The following is a 14910-nucleotide window of genomic DNA, read 5'->3' as shown; positions in this document are numbered from 1 at the left end:
GTGGTAGAATGTGGAATGGAAGCTATAATCTGCCGAGGCAATTACCGGTGATGTGTGTATTTGCAGGTTTAATTCTAGCATTTGTGACAGGTTATATCTTGTGATTTGTCTCATGTACATGATAAATTGAACAGGAGTGGGAGGGATCTGTTGGGTGACACATCAGATGAAAATATGTGGGCTCACTTGACAAATGCATCCTGAGCCATGGGATTTTTACTTTCCCTTTGGCGTTTGGTGGTTCTTCAGCCAATCTGCAGAGAAAACACCGATTTCTGTGTGGTTAGCTGGGCTCAGAATAAAAGACTTGCAGGTAATCCCTGGGGATCTTTCCACTTGTGATGCACCATGGATGCAAAGGCTGGACTCCTCCACCTGCTTTGCTTCCCCAGCGCTGAAGGAGGTTCTGTTTGGAGCCCCTCTCTCTGGGACCCTTCAGACCCTCGCTCCTCCACGTGACCAGACTGCAAATCATTCTCCTACGATAGCTTTTCAAAAAATTCACCTGAAAAGATACTTTACTCCTTCAGAATGTATACCCGAAATGAGAGAAATTGGCAAACTTGCTCCCGATGCCGTGTACCAGCACCAGAACCTCGTAACGCTTGGAAAGCTGCAGTAGGCAGTGCATTAAGGTGAGAGACTATCCTGGCGGTGTGCCAGACACTGTATTACGTGCTTTACATGTATTAGTCCATCTAATCCTCCTAATAACTCCATGAGGTAGGCACCATTATCTCCACTTTCGCAGGGAGTAAACGGGCGCAGAGAGGTTAGTTAACTTGCCCAAGGTCTCACAGCTGGGAGGAGAAGCCAAGATTGAAACCCGGTAAGACTGGTCCTAAGGTGTGTGCTCTCCACAGCTAGTAACACTGCTGCTCAGAACAGTGCTGCGTGTGTGTGTGTGTGTGTGTGTGTGTGTGTGTGTGTGTATAGTGATAACCAGCAAGCAGCTTCAAAAATCCTTTTGTAAAGAATTCATACAAAGTGTTCTTCCTTTGCAACTTCTCTGTGTTTTCTCCTTTCATAGGAATCCGAGACCTTGTTTTTTGAATTACTTTAAGCAATCAAAAGCATCTAGGGAAGAATCATCGAAATAATAAGAGATGCCTCACAGCGGGGGGGGCCTGACAACATACAACTGCAGGGCTTCTGGAGGAAGGCTGCCTGCAGGAGCGCAGTGCTTAGAATCTTTTTCGTACATAGTGGACACTTAGAAAGTGCAGCAGTCACTTGTGTCAGGGTTTCAAACTGTGTGTAGTAAGAATTTCACTTATCCATGTTGACGTTTTTTTCTCTTTAGGACACTAATTTTCTCTGCTTGCATTTTAAAATGTATAACCTATATTCCTCAGTTTCTCAAGCTAAAAATAAAGCAGGGTTTTCTTGTCCCAGCTGAGCCGGCTCTAAGGGAGAGTCTGAGGGGGCACTGGATGGGTTCCCTTATTCCACCCAGATCTGTGTGAGGCCTCGGAGAAGACTCTCAGGGAGCTGTGCTGATAATAGCTGCCCCGTACCTAACCTCCAGCCCTGTCATAATGATTAATAGGATCTCACTTTAGTGCTTTAAGTTTTAGAAAAAGTAAACATGCCAATCATACCACACATGCATGTGCACGTCCAACTACAGAAAGGGGCAGGAACAGCACAAGTGGGGTTCGCCCTGAGCCCCCCACTTTACTGCAGACTCCCATTACCTGTGCTTCACCTGTCTGAGGATGCTTCTGATGGGCTACTGCAGGGTTGGGAGGGACAGGCTGGTAGTAGGTGTGTCTAGGTCACGGGATGCTAATTCCTTCAGCTAGTGGCAACCTGGCTGCCTGCAAGCCAGACCCCAACCAGCAGCCCAGGCGTCCTTGCTGCCCTGCAATGCCCCCTTCTGGGACATGTACACAGCGGCAAGATACCCCTGGAGCACTGGCCATCAAGCAGTGATGCTACTCAGTCATCCTAAATGGAAAGAATGATGGACTTGGGACCTGGATCTGACTCTTCTTACTTCCCATGGACCAACTGTGGGATGTGGTCAAGTTGTTTACCTGTGTAGCATCTCGATGACCTCATCTCCATACCTGAATTAGGGAGATTTGTAGCCCACTGTCCTCCGCCCTTCGGTTTGTTGTTAGGATCAGATGAGAAATTGTGTGCAAGCATCTTATAAAAGTGCTACTCAAATGTAAGGGATTGTTAGGTTGAAAAATGAAATTCAACGGACTAAATCTTAAAGATTTTATTTGGCTTTATTCAGTGATTCATGAATTGGGCAGCATCCAATCTAGCAGCTAGAAAGAAGCTCCGAGGAGCTGTACAAAATGAAAGACTTTTATAGGCAGGAACAAAGAGGCAAAAAGCAGGTTGGTTATTGCAAGGTTGGTTTCCTTTAGGGAATGTCAGGGGTCTGTAAGGCAGATGACCTAACCAGCGCCTATCAGGCGATTTCCTATTGCCTGGTTTAAGATTCCATTTCTGGGAGAGCCGAACCTGTAATTCAGTCTCGTCTCGGTTTGGTGACATGGGGCTTAGCATAAGTGATTCCATTTGGGGCCTGTTGCCTTGTTTTTTTTTTTGTTTTTTGCGGTACGCGGGCCTCTCACTGTTGTGGCCTCTCCCGTTGCGGAGCACAGGCTCCGGACGCGCAGGCTCAGCGGCCATGGCTCACGGGCCCAGCCGCTCCGCGGCATGTGGGATCTTCCCGGACCGGGCACGAACCCGTGTCCCCTGCATCGGCAGACGGACTCTCAACCACTGCGCCACCAGGGAAGCCCTGTTGCCTTGTTTTTAATAGTTATTATCAAATACTTCCCAGGAGCAGGTGTTTTTGCCTTGGACCCCAGCTATACCTTCATTTAGCATCACAGATACTTAGAGTAAGAGAGAAGGCTGTGAGGAGACCCCAGGAGTCATCTAATTCTACCAGTGAAATGGAATTTCTCTCCATTTAGGGTCCTCCCTCTTCCCACTGCTCCACCCTCTTCTTTGGGGGAAAGTCTGCTCTTAGGCTGTTTCATGGGGAGAGAAAATGCTCCCTCCTGAGAACTGCAGTGAGCAGTGTTTAGGGCTAGTTTCCACCTCTGTGCCTGGTGGCTGTTCATACTGAGGGCTCCCGCAAATGCTCCCCACTCAATGCCCTGACGCTAGTCATGAATCAAGTCTATTCAGATTCCCAATAATTACAGCTAGTGCTGAGAGCCTACAGCCCAGCAGCATCTTTGTAGGAGCTTAACAAGTCCCCCAAGGTGAGCTCAGGGATGCTCAAGGAGTCATTTAGCCAAGCCGGAACACAAAAGCACACTCAGCATCTGGAAACAAGCTGTCTGCTCCCTCTACTAGAAAGTGCCTGGGATCCGAAAGCTCCCCTCCTGCCACCACATGCACTAGAGGCAGGAACTGACTGCAGAGTGCAGGCCAGGTCTGCTCTCTGTGTGTGGCCTGCCGCTTATAAACAGGAGAGGGCTGTGGCCAAGGCCTCTGCTTTATACCCACCTCCTTGCAGACCTTACACCCAGGAGAAAACCAAAATCCCCAGAGTTCAAGTAACTTGTCCGAGGTCACGTGGTTTGTTTGGGCTCTAGAGCTCCGATTCCTTTCTATTTCAGTCCTCTGCATGCCAATGCAGGGGACACGGGTTCGAGCCCTGGTCCGCGAAGATCCCACATGCCGCGGAGCAACTAACCCCGTGAGCCACAACTACTGAGGCTGTGTGCCACGACTACTGAAGCCCACGTGCCTACAGCCCATGCTCCTCAACGAGAGAAGCCACTGCAACGAGAAGCCTGCGCACCGCAATGAAAGAGCAGCCCCTGCTCGTCACAACTAGAGAAAGCCCGTGCGCAGCAACAAAGACCCAACGCAGCCAAAAATAAATAAATAAATAAATTTATGTAAAAAAAAAAAAGTTTCTGCCATTCCCAATTTTCCCTGTGAGCTGTTGTAAATGAAGTGCCTTTTTAAAAAATTGAAGTATAGCTGATTTCCAGTGTAGTGCCCATCTCTGCTTACAGCAAAGTGACTCAGTTATACACATATAGACATTCTTTTTTTATATTCCTTTCCATTATGGTTTATCACAGGATACTGAGTATAGTTGCCCCGTGCTATACATTAGGACCTTGTTGTTAGTGCCTTTTAAAGTGGATTACACTTCACTATATTGGGCCAAAAAGTTGGGCTGTTCTTGGAAGAAATACAGATCCACCACTAATAGAGTGGAAGAGAAGCCTATGAAGGACGTTGGGACACATTTGGCTCTACCCAGAGAGGTTACATGACTCCCCTCACCTCACACTTGGAGAGCCCGAGCCCAAAGCCCCTCACTCTACTCAGGGTTCACTCTGCTGCACCAACCGCTGGCCCGCAAAGACGAAGCTAGTCACAACCACTCTGATGGCAGCGGACGCCTCTCTGACATGAGGTCAAGCCTGGCTTGAGGTCAGTTGTGTGGAAATGTTTTGCCACAGTCATTTGTTGTGTTTGTACTATGTACGAGGACCCTGGTGATCAAGAGTGGACTTCAGCAGTGCTTCCCTGGTAGCGCAGTGGTTGAGGGTCCGTCTGCCAATGCAGAGGACACGGGTTCGTGCCCCGGTCCGGGAAGATCCCACATGCCGCGGAGAGGCTGGGCCCGTGAGCCATGGCCGCTGAGCCTGCGTGTCCGGAGCCTGTGCTCCGCAACGGGAGAGGCCACAACAGTGAGAGGCCCGTGTACCGCAAAAAAAAAAAAAAAAGAAAGAAAAAAAGAGTGAACTTCAGCAGCTTCTGGACCAGAGTTCCAGTAGCTCCCACTCTTCCCTGGGTTACCTGAGTGCCTCGCACGAGTTACCTAACCTGTGTGAAGCACTTGGCACCATGCCTGGCTCACGGTGATAGCCTGTCCTGCATGTGCATCATGGAATCTCTTCACCAGCGATGGATGAGGTGCTGCTCTTATTCTCCCCAGAGGCAGATGTGGTGAGGTGTGGACAGGTGAAGTGAGTTGTCCAACATCACAGAGCTAGGAAGTGGTGGAGCTGCTCCAGAGCCATGTTCTTTTTGGGTTTTTCTTCATTTTTATTTTTATTTTTTTTGGCCACGCTGTGAGGCATTTGGGATCTTAGTTACCCGACCAGGGATCGAACCTGTGTCCCCTGCGTTGGGAGCATGGAGTCTTAACCACTCGACTGCCAGGGAAGTCCACAGAGCCCACGACCTTAACCAGGAAGCTAAACTCTCCCAGGGTCACAAGGCTGCTGAGGAGCACAGAGAGACTTAGCTGAGATCCTGCTTTACTCCTAGACCAGAGCTTATTCCCAGGCCTAAGCAATGTACAGGAGCAGCTGACATCTCCATGTGTTGCACTCAGAACCTGCTGCAAAAATGTGAGCATTCATCAAGATTCCCACAAAGATTTGAGCACCTGCTTTGTACTCAGCTTTGATTTTTGAGCTGGGGAGAGGTGGTAAACAAGATAAAGTCTTCATTTTCTTAGATGCAGATTATAAACCAGTGACCAACACTTTCTAAAATGATTCAGTACATTTAAGTGCTATGAAGAAAACAGAACAGGCTGCTGTGATACTACATGGCTTGGGTGGTCAGGGAAGGCCTCTGTGAATGATTGAAGGAGGCAGGCTTGCAAAGATCTGGAGAGAGTTCCAAGCAGAAGGAACAGTAAGTGCAAAAGTCCTGAGGCAGATTTTGCTTGGTGTGTTCATGATACTAGAACTCTGATTTTACACACAGAATTTTCTCCACACGGGTATTTCAGTTCCTCATTGACTTAGCAAATTGAAAAGATGATAAATATGTTTGTGTTGCCTTCGAAAGTAAGAGTAAATTTGGAATAACCAAGAGCTTCTTCCTGGATTTACAAATATAGCAACAAAGGCCTTTGGGCATTTTTGTAGCCAACAACTTTGTAAGCAGACCCATGCATTTGTAGTCCATGCTTCTGTGCTCTGAAACCAAGCAAAAGAGGGCAAGCCCATCCCTGGCTGATGTGTTTGAGACAGCCAAGCAAATTCACACTGATCCACAGTCCTCGTGAGGGTAAAAGATAATACTGAGGGATAAATACGGAAAAGCTGATTTGCTGCCCATCCTCAGGGTCAAGCACAGGGCTGAGGGGGCCAGCTGCATCTTTTTATACTCTTCTTCTCAGGGAAATGGTACTGCTACAGCATGCCACCTTGGGAATTTTTCCTGCTTGCCTTGGGAGAGGTTTGCTCAACTCACTTTGGGAAGGTTATTTCAACGTTCTGCTGCATCAGGACTTTGTGAGCGGTGAACACCAAAACCCCAAAGACACACATGCATCCCTGGCTGCCCTTGGTAAGCACGGAGAGAATCTCACCAGTCAAAAAGGGAATATCCTGGATTTTGCCTGATAATTCTTGGGTTGACATTTTTGGGCATCCCTGAAACAACCACTCTTGCTGCAGCTGCTGCCTGGGCTGTTCTTGCTTCAGACTCAGTACTTGCCAAGATCTGCCTAGGAAGAAGTGTTTCCCACTGTGGGCCTCACACAGTGAAATGGCCTCAGACCGAAGTCCTCTGTTTCAGGGTCTAATTAGCCTGTAGCTTTAGGAAGTGGAACAAAACATCTACATTTTTGTAGGATGTCACTTGAAAGTGTTAGCTGAATAGCCTCAGCTGTTCAAATAGTAGAGCTAGATACGGTGGGGTATGTGGAGGGGGATGGGCCGGGCTGAGGGGCGTGGATACTGGAGGGAGGTATCCGTAGTCCTGGCAAGAACGGTCCAGGCTCCTTTGAGATTTAAAGGGCTAACCCAGAGGTAGCTGCGCATTTTATTTTCTTCTTGAAAGAAGCCTGTTTTGTTTGCTAAGTGCTCCTTGTGTGAAGCTGCGTTGTGGAGAGAGAAACATTTCTTTCCCTTGGTTCAGGTGGGGTGAGGGCTTCACTTGGAAGGGAGGCTCCGTGGCAGGTGCGGGCTGGAAGGTGATTCCAAGTGAACCGATCCCTAGGCCTGTTACCTCGCCTGAGAAATGAGAAGTTTGGATGAGATCGGTTTCCTAGGCTCGCCTGTCAGTGAATTGCACCTGAAGTGCTTATTCCCAAAGTACTCCGCTCTCCAGAATCGGAATTCTCGGGAGCAGTGATCTGCATGTTGGTCAGGCATCCGGTGATCTTCATTCTCAAGGATGTTTGGCCTGTGTGATCTCTCACAAGTCTGTCAGCTCTAAAACTGTTGGCTAAGTCTGGAAGGCAGTGATTCCTAACTAGTCTTGAGACCCAAGGCTTTTTGCAAATCTAAGGACAGCTGTGGATGCTCTCTTCAGGAAAAAAATGTCTGTAGGCAGAATGCGGAATCCAGTTTCAAGGTTTGTGATCCTTGATGAAGAATTCCTACTCTAAAGTCAACTCAAAAGAGAACCTAAGCACCTGGAATCGTGGATAGCACAAAGTAACTGCTCACTAAAGGTAGGTTATTCTTTTTATGTCTCCCACCTTTTTCCTATGATGTACTAGTATTATCTTCATTTTTTAGATGAGGAAACTGGGGCATAGAGAGATGAACATACCTTGTAAGTGGGGAATGGATTTTAACCTAAATGATCTGATTCCAGAACCAGTGAACTTAAAATTCTGGGTTACCTAATAAAGTGGGGTGTGTAAAGTGGGGATGGGGGAGGGTGGAACGGTCGGAAAAGGCCTTTCTGAGCTCTTCCAGTTCTGAACTAACTTGCCCCTGTCCCCATCATTTTCACCCTGAGGGTCTCGGTTCTTGGTTTCTACAGCCCACAAAGAAAGGGGCTGGCCTCCCCTCTTCAGTGGGGTCCGACTCCCACGCTCTGCGATCCACTTCCCCAGCGGGCCAGGCTGTGTGGAAACAGGCCGGGCCCTGGCTTCCCGCCGCCAGCCAAGGACTAACCGTCCCAGGTGTCTCCTGTTAAGCGGCCGCCGGGGCCTCCCTTCCACCCCGCGGAGAATTCCCGAAGAGTCCAAGGCACGGGCTGCTCGCGGCGGGCGGGGCCCACCTGTCTCGGCCCCGCCCCCTTCCCGGGCGTCCCAGGTGTCTCCTGTTAAGCGGTCGCCGAGGCCTCCCTTCCACCCCGCGGAGAATTCCCGAAGAGTCCAAGGCACGGGCTGCTCGCGGCGGGCGGGGCCCACCTGTCTCGGCCCCGCCCCCTTCCCGGGCGTCCCAGGTGGCTCGGGGCGGGGAGGGGCCGCACCAACGCCAGCTAGCCACTAGTGAGCTGCTAGCCGGGACCGGGGCCGGGAGCAGGGAGCCGGCCGGACGCGCGGACAGGCCCGGCGAGCGCGGCGGAGCTGGTGAGCCGGGCGGGCACAGCGGGCGGGGGGCGGCGGTCGGCGGGGGACGGCGGGCTCCGCGCCCGGGTCCTGCGGGGCCGAGCGGCTGCGGCGGGCAGTGCGGGGCTCGCCTGCCTGGCGCGTCGGGGGAGCGAGCGCGCCGGGGTCGCGGCACAGCGGAGGGGTCGGGGCCCCGTAGCTGCCTGGGGGCGAACAGCTGCGACCCTCTGCACCGGGCTGGAGCTGGGGGCGGGAGCGGGCGCGGGGACAGGGCTGGGGCTCCGTGGGTCTCTGAGCGGTCCGGACGGCGCGGAGGCGCTCTGTCCGCGGCGCTGGTGGGGAGAGGGGAGGCTGGGGGCCCTACTGCTGCAGAGAGCGCGGAGCTGCGCGGGGGGCTCAGGCCAGCGGGGGAGACCCGAGCGAGCTCCCGCCTCTCCCTCTGCGGCGCTTCCCAGGGGCCCGCTCAGGTGTCACTGCTCCTTCTTCCCGGCGCTTTACTTTTGTTGCTGGTGTTGAGTGTCCGACATACACCTGGGTTAGTTACCTGGGGCTTCCAAAAAACTGGGTATGCAAGGCTGCTGTGACTCCAGGGGCCTGCGCTTATAAGGCTCCATCCAGGTCTGTGTGTCCTGGGGCGCTGTCGGGGGTTGGGGTGGAGGCGGAGGGTGCGCTGCATCTCCCAGGCCCTGGCCATCGGTGTGATAAAGTGAAAAAAGTCTAGAATTTAAATTCTAGTTACTAGCTGTGTGACCTTGAGCAAGTTGCTTAACTTGGCTGATTCTCAGTTTGCTCAGAGGTAAAAAGGGTATTATAATCATTACAACGGCCTGAAGTTATACGATGTTCATAAAGCCCATAGCACGTTGCTTGATGAAAGTTCTCTCCATTTTTTCCCTATGTGTTAATGTAACACTTCATGCCTTCCAGAGGTCCCCACTCTTTTCTGAACAGAAGGGAGATCCAGGAGGCTCAGAGTACCCTCCTTTAGGAGGGAAGGTGGTGGTGTGTGGTTTGGGGGGTGGTATTTTGTCCATTCTAACTTGTTCATGGCTAGGCCTCCTCCAGGCAGTTTTACTTCCTGACACCATTCTAGAAGCCCGGTTTGAGAGGTGACAGTGCACAGGTCCTGAATATAGAAGGGATGTTATCGGCTTGCTTTCATCATTACTGACTGTATTTGTCAGAATTCTTTTCTTTGGGTTGGGTTTGGTCACTTGAAAATTGCTTTATGCAATATAGAAATTGATTGGGTCACATAAATGAAAAGGCTGAGGGTTTAGCTTTAGGCATAGCTTGATCCAGGGGCTCACATAGGGTTGCCGGGCTTGTTCTCTCTTTTTCCCTCTGTGTTGACTGTTCTTAGTATGGAGTGATAAAAAGCACGGCATCTCAGGCTTATCTGTTCCTTTAGAGAGAGGGGGGATAGGAGGGATCTCTCTTCTTCCATCACCTCTATCCTTATAGCAAACGTTATTGATACACTAGACCAAAGCAGGGCCAAGCCATCTCAGTGAACAGGGAGTGGGTTTCCACCATGGCAGTGGGTACTTTGCTCAGGTGCCACTGTGATAGTCAGTCCCACCCCAGGTGCTGGGGATTGGGCAGGGACAGTTCCCAATGAGAGGTCTGACTTCTGGGCAGATAAAATAGGACCTGTTCATTGCATTATCTCTGCCTTTGCTCACCACCGCCTAAAGGAAGTCTTTAGTAGAGTGTAGACTGCCTGGGTGCCATGTTCCATCTGTTAATTGTCAAGTCTTATCCCAGGCAAGGAAGGCATCCTGCATGTTCCTCTTTTGATTCCTTGTTTTGTTGTTTGTTTGTTGGTTGATTCATTCATTCAGCATTTAATAAATGCCCAGCATACACCAGGGCCTCTGCCAAGAGTGAACATGTTTGCTTTTGAGAAGCTCACGGTCTAGTTGGAGAGGCAGATGTGCAGAGAACAGAGTCTGGGACTGTGTAACTGTCTGGGGACAAGCAAAGACTTCCCAAGGAAACTGTACTTGAGCTCTAAATTGGAGATAGTAGGGGATAGTAGGAGGAAAAGTTGCAGGGACTTCCCAGGCCAAGCGGTGTGGTGTGGTAGGGTACTTTCTGTTGTAAGTAACACTAGTTAGGTTACTTTACTGTCTTGCTTAAGAAGTCTAGAGGTAGGTGGTTCAAAGTGGCCACAGTTCTGGGTTGGCTTCTTGAAGATTCTCTGGGTTTTCCCTGCCCTGCCACAGGGTGACTGGAGCTCCATCACGCCTTCACGTGATAACATGTAGAGCAAAAAGGGAGGGAGACGGCTTGCTTCTCAGTGATTCTCTAGATAACAAAGGTCAGAATTTCTCAGAGGTTCCCTGTGTCACTGGCCAGAATGGTCATACGCCCGTGATGAGCCAGTCACTGGCAAAGGAGGAGAGGGTGGCTGTGATTGTCGTGGCCCAGCCGTGTTCTGGAGCTGGGGGAGGGGTCACCTTCCCTGAGCACGTTGGTGCCCCTATCTGAAAATCGGAATTCTGTTAGCAAGGCAGAAAGCGAGACTGCCTTGCCTGTCGGGCGGTTAGGTAGCCAGTCACCCGTGTCTCCTGCAGGTGGTGACAGATGATGAAAGACATGGCCTTACAGGAAGCAGGAGAAGCTCAGGATGGTAGGGGAAGTGTAGGGTGTGTCTGAGGGGAGGGAAGGAGCTGAGGTTGGAGGCACAGTAGAGACAGGAAAACCCTGTGTTAGATGCCCTCTAATTATCACTAAGAAGCCTAAATCTCGGTCCCATTCCTCAAAGAGCTTACACTCAAAACCTGGGAAAGTTTTTCTGGGTCTGTCACACTCCCATAGTAACAGCAAGAGTGGCTCACTCTGTGGAGGTAATTAGGGTGGAGGAGTTTAGGGAGGGGCCGTGTGCAGTTTGAAGAAGCCTCACAGCTGGTTCTGCCGTGCCCTACTCCCCAGTGCCCCCTTCACCTTCTCCCCTGCCCCTTATTGAGAAGATTTGCTCTAAATCATGTCTTTGTTTCGGAGTCCTTACCTGTCTTCAAGCTAACAGGCTGGGACTTGGAGAAGATGCAGTTAGTGGTAGATCCTGGACTAGAAAACAGTTCTCCTGATGATAGTCTAGCGGGTGAATACTATATAATCGTGTTCAGTAGGGAACCAGCCTCCACTGTCTACTGCTTTTAAAGCGTTTAGCCTGTTTTCATTTGAAGTATGAAGTGAGAGCTGCCTTTTGTTTCCATTTGATGTGGTGGACATGGGTGGGCATTTGGTGTTAGATTGGGCAACCAGGATACTACTTCTCATATTCCTCCATCCTCAGTGTCTAATTAGCACAGAAATTGGCAGAAAGATCTAGTCACTAATCCTGGAAGAAAGGAGGGAGAGGATGCCAACATATCTTGTTGTTTCCCTCAACAGCCCTGCCCAGGGCTGCCCAGGCAGAGCGTGAGGGAATGAGGTAGAGAATTGCCTTGGGCAGTCATTAATTCACAAATGTTTATTGAACACCTACTGGATGGCGGACACTGCCCTGGGGTTGAAAGGAATATATAAGAACGTTAAAATCTCTGTTCTCATGGAGCTTACAGTCTACTGGAAGGGGACCTATTTATGTTTTGTCTCCTATGTCAGGTGATGAGAAGTACTATAATGAAAAATAAGGCAGGTTAAGAGAAGCCTGCAGTAGTTGGAAACAGTCTGGGCATAGTGCTAGAAATCATCAAGGTTTAGTCTGTCTCTGGTTTCCAGCAGAGAAATATGGCCTAAGCAGGTATGGTACTGGCCAAAAAAGGCGTTCCCTTGGAGGAAGAGGATCACATATTAAATAACTTGATCTTAAAGAATCTCTTTCATGTGGAATCTCTTGGTTTGTTTGTTCTACTGTCCCTCACATTGTTACCAAACGTGATTTACAATGACTTACAAAACATGGTACCAGGTGATGAGAAATAAATGAAGAAAAATGAGCAAAGGGAAAATAAGGGTCATTTCTTTCATCATTGTTTTCCAGAATTGTTTAGATTTGGTAGCAGGGGAAGAAGGAAGTATGGTGATTAAAAATGTGGTGATTCATGCTCATGGTTCATTATTTAAAAGGTGACAGCGTAAAGTTTTGATGTCTCAGAAGTTTATAACTTATTTGGGTATGTGTGAAGAGCCAGTTTTATTTGATAGGAAAAAATAGTCTGAGTTCAAAGAAAACTACTAGTAGTATTTCTTTAGGTCAGCACAAAGTGCACCAAAGGTTCACAGAGATCAAAAGCCTGATTCCACAGTCAAAATAATATGGTATAAATAAAAAATTGGTGAGAAGGTGAGTTTGGACTCATAAGTGGCTGGGAAAAATACATAAATTTCAAATAAAAATTTACAGCATAGATGGGTTACACAAAGGTAATTTTGATTACCTATTTTTATTGGGTTGTTTTCTTATTGTTGAGTTTTGACAGCTCTTTACATAACCTGGATATATGTCCTGTGTCAGAAATATGATTTTCAAATCAGTTCTCAGTCTGTGCCTTATCTTTTTATTCCCATAGCAGTGTCTTTCTCAGGGCAAAAGTTTTTTAACTTTGGTAAACCAATTTATCAATCTACTTATGGATCAGAATTTTGTTGTTGTACCTAAGAATTCTTTGCCTAATTAAAAGTCTTGACATTTTTCTACATTTTCTTCGAGAAGTTTCATAGTTCTATGTTTTACACTTAGGTTTATGATTCATTTTGGGTTAATTCTTATGTAAGGTGTAAACTCTGAGTCAAGGATTTTTTTTTTTGGTATGTGGAATTCCAGTTGTTTCAGCACCATTTGTTGAGAAGACTATCCTTTCCCTGTTGATTTATCTTGACATTTTTGTTGAAAATCAATTGGCCATAATTGTAAGGGTTTATTTTTGGATTCTCAATTTTATTCCATTGATCTAGAGGCCTACTTTATGCCAACACTACACTCTCTTGATACTGTGACTTTATAATAAATTTTGAAAGCAAGTAGTATAAATCTCCCAATTTTATTCCTTTTCAAACTCGTTATGGCTCTCCTAGTTCCTTTGCCTTTTGATATAAGTTGTAGAGTCAGCTTGTCAGTATCTGTGAAAAATTCTGCTGGGATTTTGAATGGATTGCATTGAATCTATAGATTTGTTTAGGAAGAATTGACATCTTTACAATACTGAGTATTCCAATCCATGAACACAATATGGCTTATCTCTTTAATTCTGTTTTCATTTTTCTATCAGCATTTGTTTTCAGGGTATAGATCTTCTACATGTTTTGTTAGATTTATACTTAAGTATTTCATTATGGGGGTTGCTATTGTTGCTCGTATATAGAAATACAATTGATTTTTGTATATTGACATTGTATTCTGTTACCTTGCTAAAGTCAATTATTGTTCTAGGAGGTTTATTTATAGATTCTTCGGAATTTTCTACGTAGTCATGTCATCTGTGAATAAAGACAGCTTTATTTCTTCCTTTCCAATGGGATGCATTTTTATTTTTTTAACACCTTTATTGGAGTATAATTGCTTTACAATGGTGTGTTAGTTTCTGTTTTATAATAAAGTGAATCAGCTATACATATATCCCCATATCTCTTCCCTCTTGAGTCTCCCTCCCTCCCACCCTCCCTATCCCACCCCTCTAGGTGGTCTCAAAGCACCGAGCTGATCTCCCTGTGCTATGCAGCTGCTTCCCACTAGCTATCGATTTTATATTTAGTAGTGTATATATGTCCATGCCACTCTCTCACTTTGTCCCAGCTTACCCTTCCCCCACCCCCTGCCGTGTCCTCAAGTCCATTCTCTAGTAGGTTTGCATCTTTATTCCCGTCCTGTACCTAGGTTTTTCATAACCATTTTTTTTAGATTCCATATATATGTGTTAGCATACAGTATTTGTATTTCTCTTTCTGATTTACTTCACTCTGTATGACAGACTCTAGATACATCCACCTTACTACAAATAACTCAGTTTCGTTTCTTTTTATGGCTGAGTAATATTCCATGGTATACATGTGCCACATCTTCTTTATTCATTCATCTGTTGATGGACCCTTAGGTTGCTTCCATGTCCTGGCTATTGTAAATAGAGCTGCAATGAACATTGTGGTACATGACTGTTTCTGAATTCTTGTTTTCTCAGGGTATATGCCCAGTAGTGGGACTGCTGGGTCGTATGGTAGTTCTGTTTGTAGTTTTTTAAGGAACCTCCATACTGTTCTCCATAGTGGCTGTATCAATTTACATTCCCACCAGCAGTGCAAGAGGGTTCCCTTTTAACCACACCCTCTCCAGCATTTATTGTTTGTAGACTTTTTGATGATGGCCATTCTGACTGGTGTGAGGTGATACCTCATTGTAGTTTTGATTTGCATTTCTCTAATGATTAGTGATGTTGAGCATCCTTTCATGTGTTTATCTATATATCTTCTTTGGCAATCTGTATATCTTCTTTGGAGAAATGTCTATTTAGGTCTTCTGCCCATTTTGGATTGGGTTGTTTGTTTTTTCGATATTGAGCTGCATGAGCTGCTTGTAAATTTTGGAGATTAATCCTTTGTTAGTTGCTTCACTTGCAAATATTTTCTCCCATTCTGAGGGTTGTCTTTTTGTCTTGTTTATGGTTTCCTTTGCTGTGCAAAAGCTTTTAAGTTTCATTAGGTCCCATTTGTTTATTTTT

The 14910-nt window shown here is 47.4% G+C and overlaps 1 protein-coding gene across 2 annotated transcripts in view; it reads left to right on the top strand.

Moving 5' to 3' along the window:
- Positions 1-8200: 8200 nt before the first annotated feature.
- The window catches only part of LYPD6B (LY6/PLAUR domain containing 6B), a 214628-nt gene continuing 207918 nt past the window's right edge, over positions 8201-14910 (top strand). For both annotated transcript variants that reach the window (XR_011246547.1, XM_060016832.1), the window contains exon 1: positions 8201-8269. The gene's annotated coding sequence lies outside the window, so the exon portion shown is untranslated. The remainder of the gene's footprint in view (positions 8270-14910) is intronic.

Source organism: Delphinus delphis, chromosome 7 (genome assembly GCF_949987515.2).
Source record: "Delphinus delphis chromosome 7, mDelDel1.2, whole genome shotgun sequence".
Taxonomy (NCBI): Eukaryota; Metazoa; Chordata; class Mammalia; order Artiodactyla; family Delphinidae; genus Delphinus; species Delphinus delphis.
Note: the sequence above shows the minus strand (reverse complement) of the source record. Positions and strands in the feature narration are given on the sequence as shown.